Source organism: Choloepus didactylus, chromosome 1 (assembly GCF_015220235.1).
Source record: "Choloepus didactylus isolate mChoDid1 chromosome 1, mChoDid1.pri, whole genome shotgun sequence".
Taxonomy (NCBI): Eukaryota; Metazoa; Chordata; class Mammalia; order Pilosa; family Megalonychidae; genus Choloepus; species Choloepus didactylus.
Genome location: NC_051307.1, coordinates 31,442,583 through 31,453,562, shown reverse-complemented (window position 1 = coordinate 31,453,562; position 10,980 = coordinate 31,442,583). Strand labels below are relative to the sequence as shown.

Genomic DNA, 10,980 nt, shown 5'->3' with positions numbered 1-10,980 from the left:
TAGCACATATTTCATAGCTGATTTTTTTTTAACTCTAAGTAAAACAGTATCAGAACTGTATTGAAGATGAATAGGATTGAAAAGGGTTGTTTAAAAGCATGTATCCCACAGATCAGCACTTCAAATATAGATATGTGCTTGCATGATATACTTCTAAGGTATGACACTAGTACAGAGCATTGACAAAAGAATGGTAAGTGGGAAAATTACTTATTGCATACTAGATACTATAAGTAATAGGAATATCATACTAATACCACACAAATACCAGGGAAAATAATTAAGGGCTAAAAAGAGCCACATGGTGTTTCAGCTCATGAGAATTGTCCAAAATGGAGAGTGATGGGGATTGTAAAACTTAGTTATGATAATGTGAGATATGAATGGATTATTGAGGACATAATACATGCTATATGAACTTAGGAACCACCTACTTTATAAATCAAGCCTTGATCTTGAGCCTTGCTGTGGTGAAACTTTTGGTTGTAAAGGGGAGGCTAAGCCCATCTGTAATTATGTCTAGGAGTCACTTCTAGAGAACCCCTTTTGTTGCCCAGAAGTGGATTTTCTCTAAGCCTCACTCTGCAAATAAATTCATCACCATCCCCCTGATGTGGGACAAGACCCCCAAGATGAGTGACTCTTCCTGGCAGCATGGGACATGAATTCTGGGAATGACCCTGAGCCTGGCATTGAGGGATTGAGAATGCCTTTTTGACCAAAAGGAGGAAAAGAAAGGCAACAAAATAAGGTTTCACTGGGTAAGAGATTTCAAGTAGAGTCAAGCAGCTGTCTTGGAGGTTATTCCTGTGCAAGCTTCAGCCAAATGACCACAAATGACCAAATGACCACAGGATGATAAGCCCACTTCAACAGTAGTCCAGAAAATCCTAAAGAATACATGGATACCTATCTGAGACTCTATAAAAGTTTCACTCACTAATTTTATTCTTCAGAAACAAATACTCCAGAGAATGCCTGACAGTTGAGTCCCAAAACCCAGAGGGAATAGCCTCTTTAAGGACATCAACCAGATGTGCCCCCTTTTCCCTTAATGTTGACACCCCTTTTCAACATGAACAAGTTAGGATGGTCACTGCCTAGACAGCACTTATTTCATAATAAAGAGATAACTGAAATGGTGATACTGTAACCCATAATATTCTTTGAACTTTGCTCTCTAAATGCTTGTTAAATTACACTTAGAAAGTTATCACTTCTATGTATATATGTTATATTCTATGATTTAAAAATATGATAAAAATGTCTACACTGTTATTTGATCCACAAAATTATAGACATGTGAAATGTAGAAATCTGTCTAATGAAAATGTAGACAGATCATTACCTCAACTGTTCAAGTAAAAAACAACTATTTCCCAACTTCTACCTGACCAAGATGGCAGCAAAAGATACTCCAGGGTGATGTTCCTCCACAGGGTGATGTTTTGAATAACTAGCAAAAACTACCAAAGCCATCTTCTTCAAAACTCCAGAAAGAAGTTAAAGAGTTGTAGTTGCTGAGCAAGTGCTAAATCCAGAAAATACAGCTTTAAAAAGAAGTTGGAAAAGCTTGCAGTGCCTTTGCTGGCCCCTCCTTCATTTCCTTCCCAGCACGGTGTGGGCCCCTGGTAGTGTTCCAGAGGGAGCAGTGTAAACACTATCTACGTAGCATAGTGTCTGTATGTTGATGCCAATTTATTGGGTAGGTGCATGAATCAAAGAACCAGGAAATATGCCTTGGATTTGCCTTCTAAGAATCTGTCCTGCTAGCAGAAATAGCTTGCAGAAAGCTAAAGCAGTATAAGCCAATTAAGTAAAAGTGGCCCAAGGCAAAGTGTTACCTGATTTAAGACATACACTAGAGCATTAAAAAGGGGGAGAAAGTCTGTTTTATAGGGAGTATAGGGAACATTCCTATTCCTGTAAATGGGAAAATTTCAAAGGTATGAAGGAGCACAAGCCAAGGAAAAGGCACAGGCTTAGAAAAGGCCAAGAAAACCCTATACTTCACATTTGTCTTGGCCTAATATTCTTTATAGTAAAGCAAAACCCTGAAGAAGAGCACCAGACAATGCAGAACCATTCTGCAAAGCCTGTGAAAGGTGATTTTTTGCGTTAGTTTATTTGTTTTTGTTACCTTGTAGCACTCAAGAAAAACTCTGTCAAATCACTAGCTGGATACAAACTTAAGGACCAGATGGGTCAAGGAACGAATCCCAGAGTTAACACTAAACTATTAAAATATACCCTGTTCAACAGAAATATTATAAGACAAACCAAGAGAAAGGAAACAATGGTCCAGCCAAAGGAACAAGATAAAAATCCAGAAACCATCAATGAAAACAGAACAGAATTTGGGCCTTTCAGAGACTTCAAAAAAAAATCATATTTGATATGCTGAAGGCAATAAAGAAAAACAAGAGAAAGAAATAAAGGCTATCATGAGAACAATTTATGGACAATATGAGAATCTCAATAAAGAGAAATTTTAAAAGGAATCAAGCAGAAATCCTGGAGATGAAGACCATAATACTGAAATGATAAAGTCCCTAAAGGATTTCACAAGTAGATTGGAGCTGGCAGGAGAAAGAATCAGTGAACTTAAAGACAAGACAATTGAAATGATTCAGACTGAGAGGCAGAAAGAAAAATGAATTAAAAAGTACACAGTAGGACAGAGCAAGATGGCAGTATAGGGAGGTGCGGAATTTAGTCCTCTAGAGCAACTAGTAAATAGCCAGAAATAGCTAGAAAATAGACTGGAACAACTGATGGGGACATCCATGATTGAATACGCATCATACACCAGTGTGGATTGGGTGGAATGGCTGAGATTGCAGCATAGGAGTGCAAGTAAAGCTCCCCAAACTGCAGAATTGGCACCCCTGCCTGTCCAGCATGGCAGGCTGAGTTGGCAAACTTAACTGCAGGAAAAAGAAGCAGTCCCTGCTGGGAGCAAGGGAATGTAGCTCAACCAAGCTCCAATTGCAGTTTTAATTAACAAATTTGGACTATGGAATAAGAACAGGTAAACCTGGAGCAAGTGGGAGAGGAACATAGAGCTTTCTCCTGGCAGAGAGGAGGCAGAGCTGATGGGGAAAAAACATAAATAAAAACAGAGGCCTTTGGAGTCTACTGAGCTCAGAATACTGGAAAAGGGCTGTTTACCAAGAAAAGGGACATACAGAACTGGGTAACAACTCTGGTTGTTGCCTGTTGAACTAGAGGGCTGGGGACTGGCTCTGAAAAGGGAACATTCTTTTTTTTTTTTCCTTTTTTTTCTCTCATTCTAAGTTGTTAAGTAGAGAAAGCCTCAGGCTTTTTCAATTGTCAACACTGACCCAGACAAGGCTGGAGTTAAGATAGAGAGTCAAAGGAAAAACTCAAATGTGGAAGATAATCCCCTAAAAAGATTAACCTTCCTAAGAAAAGGGGTGGGGTAGGACCCAGCTCAAATGCCAGCCCTCCCTCATAGAACTCAGATTCCAGGGCCTGGAGTGGGGGAGGGGAGAAAACAGCTTAAGCTTGGCTACTGACACCCTCAGTCCATGGCCAGGACAGGGTCTGCTAAGAATTAAATGCAACACACCTCTTTATGCCATTGGGAGCTGTGGACCGAGAAGTGCTACCTGCTGGGCAGGTTAGGAAAAGAACAAGGCATAGAGGCCTCGTAGGATAGTATGACAATCTTCTGGGTCTCACCCAGAGGGAAACCTGGTACTGAATATGACCTCCTCCTGAGACCTGGGTCCATCTGATCTAGGAAAATCTGATCAGGGTAATTAAGGAAACCAGATGCATAAACAACAAAAAATTATGAATCACACTAGGAAAAACAAAGATATGGCCCAGTCAAAGGAAGAAACTTACACTTCAAGTGAGATATAGGAATTGAAACAACTAATTAAAGATTTTCAAACAAATATACTAAATCAATTCAAAAATCAAATCAATGAGTTGAGGGAAGATATGGCAAAACAGATGAAGGATATAAAGAAGATATTGGGAAAACATAAGAAAGAACTCTAAAGCTTGAAAATGCAATTGGCAGAACTCATGGGAATGAAAGTCACAATAGAAGAGATTAAAAACACAATGGAGAAATACAATAGCAGATGTGAAGAGACGAAAGAGAGGATTCAGGAACTAGAGGACAGAATATCTGAAATCCCACACACAAAAAAACAGGGAAAAAAATGGGAAAATATGAGCAGCATCTCAAGGAACTGAATGACAAAATGAAGCACATAAATATACATGTCATGGGTGTCCCAGAAGGAAGAGAGAAGGGAAAAGGGGCAGAAAGAATAATGGAGGAAATAATAACTGAAAATTCCCCATCTCTTATGAAAGACATAAAATTATAGATCAAGAAGCACAACATACCCCAAATAGAATGGATTCAAGTAGACCAACTCCAAGATGCTTAATAATCAGATTATTGAAGGTCAAAGACAAACAGAGAATTCCAAAAGCAAGAGAAAAGTGATCCATCACATATAAAGGAAGCTTCATAAGACCATGTGCAGATTTCTTAGTATAAACTATAGAGGTGAGAATGCAATTGTATGATATATTTAAGATGCTGAAAGAGAAAAACTGCCAACCAAGAATTATTTAACTGTCAAAACTGTCCTTCAAAAATGAGGGAGAGTTTAAAATATTTTCAAACACACAGACACTGAGAATTTGTTAACAAGACACCTTCTCTGCAAAAAATACTAAAGGGAGCACTACAGACAGATAAGAAAAGAGAGGAGAAAGAGGTTTATAGAAGATTGTAGAAATGGAGGCTCCAAGTCAGGGTACTGTATGGTCTCACTAATATGGGCTAACACTGATAAGTGAAATTGGAGAGTTGATAACACAGTTTATGAAAATATAGAAAAATGTTATACATTAGGCATTTGATGCTAAAGGAGTACAGAAGGTTCAACAAGATTGATTATATAGAACCAGAAATGGAATGGATAGCATAATAGTGCATGATGGTAACACAATATTGTAAGTACTCTGAACAAAGATGAGTGTGAGTGTGGTTGAAAGAGGAAGGCTAAGGGCATGTATGACACCAGAAGGAAAGACAGAAGATAAGGACTGGGATTGTATGACTAATGAAACCTAGAGTGGTCAATAAGTGTGATTAAATGTACAAATATAAGAATGCTTTTAAATGAGGGAGAACAAATGAATGTCAACATTCCAAGGTATTGAAAATTGGATGGTGTTGGGGAAAATACAATCAATGCAAACAGTCTACTTATAACTATGCCTAAGAGTCACTGCCAGAGAACATTTTATATTGCTCAGATGTGCCCAGTCTCCAACCCACTCAGCAGGTAAAATCACTGCCCTCCCCCGTATATGGGACATGACTCCCAGAGGTGCAAATCTCCCTGGCAATGTGAGACATGATTCCTGGGGATGAGCCTGGACCAGCATCATGGGATTGAGAAAGTATTCCTGGACAAAAGGGGGAAGAAAAATTAAACAAAATAAAGTTTCACTGACTGAGAGATTTAAAATGGAGTTGAGAGGTCATTCTGGAGGTTATTCTTATGCATTATATAGATATCCCTTTTTAGCTTTCAGCATATTAGAATAGCTAGAAGAAAATACCTGAAACCATTGAACTGCAATCCAGTATCCTTGATTCTTTAAGATGATTGTATAACTATATAGTTTATATGGTGTGATGGTACATCTGTAAAAACCCTTGTGGCTCACACTCCCTTTATCCAGTGTATGAACAGATGAGTAGAAAAAAGGGGGACAAAAAGTAAATGGATAATGGGGGGGATGGTGAGATGTTTTGGATGTTCTTTTGTACTTTTATTTTTGTTTTTATTCTTATTTTTAGTTTTATTTTTTGTAGTCATGAAAATGTTCAAAATTGATTGTGGTGATGAATGCACAACTATATGATGATACTTTGAACAATTAGTTGTACACATTAGATGATTGTATGGTGTGTGAATATATCTCAATAAAATTGTATTAAAAAACACAGTTCATTAGAATTATCAAATCAGAAAATGCCCCTTGTTTTGAAGAATAGGATGACTGTTCTTGATTCAGATGAACAATCACATATTTTGTTTGCAAGACAAAAAAAATAGTTCTGGTTTATCTTTTTGCATTAGTAATATATATATATATACCACAAACTATGGAAAAGTCATTTTTTTTTAATCAATTCCTTCTTCCTAAAATATACAAATGCTATGTAGCTACTTATTGTGTTGTGGTTTGAAGTCTGTCATCTATTTGTGTATGTGTTATATTTCACAGTGAGGAAATAGCTGAGGCTATGGTACTGTAACTCATGACATTCTTGGAGGTTTCCTATATGGTTGCTTGTTTAATCATAGTTTGAAATTTGTAACCTTGTTGCATATGTTTTATGTTTCACAGTAAGGAAACAGCTGAAACTGTGGAACTGTAACCCATAATATTCTTTGAAATTTCCTATTTGTTGAATTGCACTTGGAAGGTTATCACTTCTATGCAAATATGCTATATTGCACAATAAAAATGAAATAAAATTAAAAAAAACTAAAAAAAAGTAAACAGAATCTTAAAGACATGTTGGACACCATCAAATGTACCAATTTACACATTACAGAACTTCCAGAAAGAGAAAAAAGACAGAAAGAAAAAGAAGGAATATTCAAAGAAATAATGGAAGAAAACTTCCCAAATTTAACAACTGCCATGAATATGTAACTTAAAGAATCCCAACAACCCCAAGAGGATTAACCAGAAGAGAACCATGCCCAGACACATAGTAGTCAAACAGTTGATTGTCAGGGACAAGGAGAGTATCCTTAAAGCTGCAAGAGAAAAACAACATGTTATGTACAAGGGAGTCCCAATAAGATAAAGTTCTGATTTCTCGTTGGAAACCATAGAGGGAAGAAAACAATGAGAAGAAATAGTTAAAGTGCTTAATAAAACACTTGCCAATCGAGAATTTTATATCTGGTGAGACTGCCTTTCAAAAATGACGGAGAGATAGACATTCCCAAGTGAACAATAGCTGAGACAGTTCATCACCACTAGATTTGTGCTACATGCAATGCTGAAGAGATTTCTTCAGACTGAAAGGAAAGGCACTAGACAGTGAATCAAAGGGTCATAAAGAAACAAAGACCTCCATTAAAGGTAACAATATGGATAATTATAAATGCCAGCACTATTGTATTTCTTGTATATAACACCACATTTGAATTATTAAAGGTTGTAAAATGCAAATGTATGAATAATAATGTTAAAGATATGGCTTAGACATACAATGTATAAAGACAATTTATAGCAGGGGCAAAAAATTTGGGGAATGGAAGGGTATAAAAACTGTGTATATGTATGCTATTGAAGCTGGTGTCAAATAAAACACTACTGATTTAAAATGTTTAATGTAAGCTCCATGTTATCACAAAGATATATGAAAAACATATAATAAAAAGAAATGAGAAGGGACTCAAATTGTACAACACAAAAACTCAAATAAATATGAGAGTAGGCATCAATGGAAGCATTGAGGGACAAAAATGGTGTAAGTTTCACAAAGATAAAGATCAAATAGCAAAATATTAGAAAAAAAATCCCATATTATTAGTAGTTAACTCTCCAGTCCAAAGGCAGAGATTGGCAAAATGGATAAAAAGCATGACACAATTCTATTCTGTTTACAAGAGACTCACCTTAAATTCAAAGACACAAGTAGTTTGAAAGTGAAAGGATAAAAAGAAAAAAAAAAATGCAAAAAATAACCGAAAAAGAGCTGGGGTAGCAATACTAATAATATCAGATAAAATAGACTTCAAGTTAAAAACTGTTATGATGGACAAAAAAGGTCACTGTATACTTACAAGAGGGTCAATTCAACAAGAAAGTACATATATGATGGTGGAGTCCCAAAATATATGAAGCAAATATTCACAGTATTGAAGGGAGAAATACAGTTCTACATCAGTAGTAAGAGACTTCAGTATCCCACTTTCAGTAAGGGGAAAAACATCCAAACAGAAGATCACTGAGGAAATAGAAGACCTGTGCTATAAAACAGCTAGACCTAACAGGCATACGTAGCACAATTCACCCAACAGCAGCAGAATACATGTTCTTCTCTAGTGCATATGGATCATTCTCCAAGATAGACCATATGTTAGGTTACAAATAATTCTCAATACATTCAAAAATTTGAAATCATACAATGTATCTTCTCTGACCACAGTGGAATAAAGCTAGAAATCAATAACAGAGGGAGAACTGAAAACTTCACAAATACCTGTGAATTAATCACAAGGGAAATTAGATTATCATGAGGTCAATGGAACAAAAATACAAAATTTATGAGATGAGCAGAAGCCAAGCTGAGAAGAAATTTACTGCTGTAAATGCTTGTATTAAAAAATAAAAAAGAGCTAAAGTCAGAAACCTAACATTATTACTGGAGGATAAAGGAAAAGAAAAGCAAGCTAAACCCAAAGCAAGCATAAAGAAGGACATAAGCATTAGAGCAGAGATAAGATAAACAGAGAAATTAAAAAAAAAAAAAAAAAACAACCACAGAAAACAATAGAGTGGCTTGCATGGTGCTCTGCAAGCAGGCTGGCTCCTGGTACCTCAGTCTGGGGAACTCAGCAGCATCCACCAACAAGGCATGCCTGGCAGGTGAGAGTGAAGGAGTGAGGAGTTATGCCAAGTTGTGAGTGTATGTGGAGTGAGCATGTGGGGATGTAGTGGTAAGTGGTAGACCATGAGGCAGTGAGAAAATGAGCAAGCATGGAGGATGCTTGGCCAGATGCAGGAGCCACAATCTCCAGAGGGGAAAGGCCATGGCTCCCAGCATCCCAAACCCCTACTCCTTCTCTCCTCAGACTTCCAGCCTGCATGGCCGCTTGCACTTGCTTCCAAGGCCCCAGCTGGGCTTTGCAAGCTGAGAGTGAGGGAAGAGCCACCTGAGCCAGGAACAGAGACCTAAACTGACTGTAAATGGGTGGAGAACTTCTATACCCACAAATATCATGTGAAGAGTGAGAGAAAATCAAACATAAAGAAAAGGAGGATAGAGCTCACATTCAAGAGGAAATAATCCATGGAAAAGAAAGAACAAGCAGATCAAGAAGTGAAGCTCTGTGGCTGCAAAGTTGTGGTTTTTGAAAGATCATCCCATCAGAGAAGACTATACCCCCAAATAAATCTTTCTAGAACTGAAGGCCAGATGTGAGCAGGAACTGAACTTTAGGGCCTTGGTTAATGATGGGGTGGTTTTGACAATCAAGCAGGGAAACATGGGTCTATGGGTCAATGGAGAACTTATCACTGCCTACCCCCGGGAAAACATCAACCGTTTGGGTGAAAAGTGATAGTGACATCACCATTTTGCCCCATCTAGAGAAGATGGGATGCAAGTTGATGAACTGACCTCAAGCCATCCTGAATTGTGCTAAGTTATGAACATTTCAAGAATTGGCTCTTGGTCATGGTGTTCCTCTGCCAGGCACTTGGTCTTATGGTGGCCATGAAAAGTTTGCTAAAATGATTGATGAAGCAAAAATATTGACATTCCCAGTGGTAGTGAATACACAGGATCATAGATGCAAAGCTGTTTTCTTGGCTGGAGCTAAGCATCATTTGGCTGATCTAAGCCATCTCATTTGTCATGAAACTCCATACCTGTTCCAGAAGTATGCTAAATAGTCCCGTGGACAGGATGTATGTGTCACTGTAGTGAAAGGCCATGTGGCTGGCTTCATGTTACATTGTTCAACAGATATAAGGATGCAAAGCAACTGCTCACTAGGTGATGTGCTCATTGAGTGAATAACGGAAGCAGCTAACTATCCAGGTGTCTAATATGCCGGAAATGTATTTGTGTAGCATTGACCTTTGATGAAAGATGATGGTTTCTATGAGGCCAATGAAAATGTAGGTCTGTTCACCTTTGGTAAGGCTTGCAATTTAGATGTAGCTGGTATCATAGCAGAATATAGTGCCTCCCTTCTACTCTCTGGTTGGCTTACCTTTTTTATGTCCTCTCTCCATGGTGTCCACAGTGAGTGAGATTAGTGAGCTAGAGCTGGGTCCCCCAGCCAGCACTGCTGTCAACAAAGTGAGTGCAAGTTCCAGCTTTTTCAATGGTGATCCTGAAAGCAGGGAGCAGGAGCTGCTTATCAAGCTCACAGGGGGCCTGTTCAATGTGTACCAGCTGCTGACCAATGAAATCAAACTCCTGGTGGAGTGATTCCACTGGTAAATAATTAACCAACAAACCCTCATAAAACATGTTCACTTTATTTCTTTGTTTTTTTTTAATTCAATTTTATTGAGATATATTCACATACCATACAGTCCTCCAGTGTACAATCAATTGTTTACAGTACCTTCATATAGCTGTGCATTCATCACCCCAATCTATTTTTTGAACATTTCCCTTGTACCAAAAAAAGTGAAAATAAGAATAAAAAATAAAAGTAGAGAACACCCAAATAATTCCCCACCTTGCCCACCCTATCCTTCATTTAGTTTTTTATCCTTATTTTTTCTACTCATCCATCCATACACTGGATAAAGGGAATGTGATCCATAAGTCCTTCACAATCACACTGTCATCTCTTGTAAGCTACATTGCTATACAATCATCTTCAACAGTCAAGGCTACTGGATTGCAGTTTGATAGTTTCACGTATTTACTTCCAGCTATTCCAATGCATTAAAACCTAAAAATGATTATCTATATAGTGCATAAGAATGCCCATTAGAGTGACCTCTTGACTCCATTTGGAATCTCTCAGCCACTGAAACTTTATTTTGTTTCATTTTCCATCCCCTTTTTGGTCAAGAAGATGTTCTCAATTCCAATACCAGGTCCAGATTCATCTGTGGGAGTAATATCCCATGTTGCCAGGAAGATTTACACCCCTGGGAGTCAGATCCCATGTAGGGCAGAGGGCAGTGAGTTCACCTACTGAG

General features: G+C 37.8%; 1 pseudogene; it reads left to right on the top strand.

Annotated features, from left to right (window-relative positions):
• Positions 1-8,597: 8,597 nt before the first annotated feature.
• Positions 8,598-10,252, top strand: LOC119506461 (annotated as a pseudogene).
• Positions 10,253-10,980: the final 728 nt, after the last annotated feature.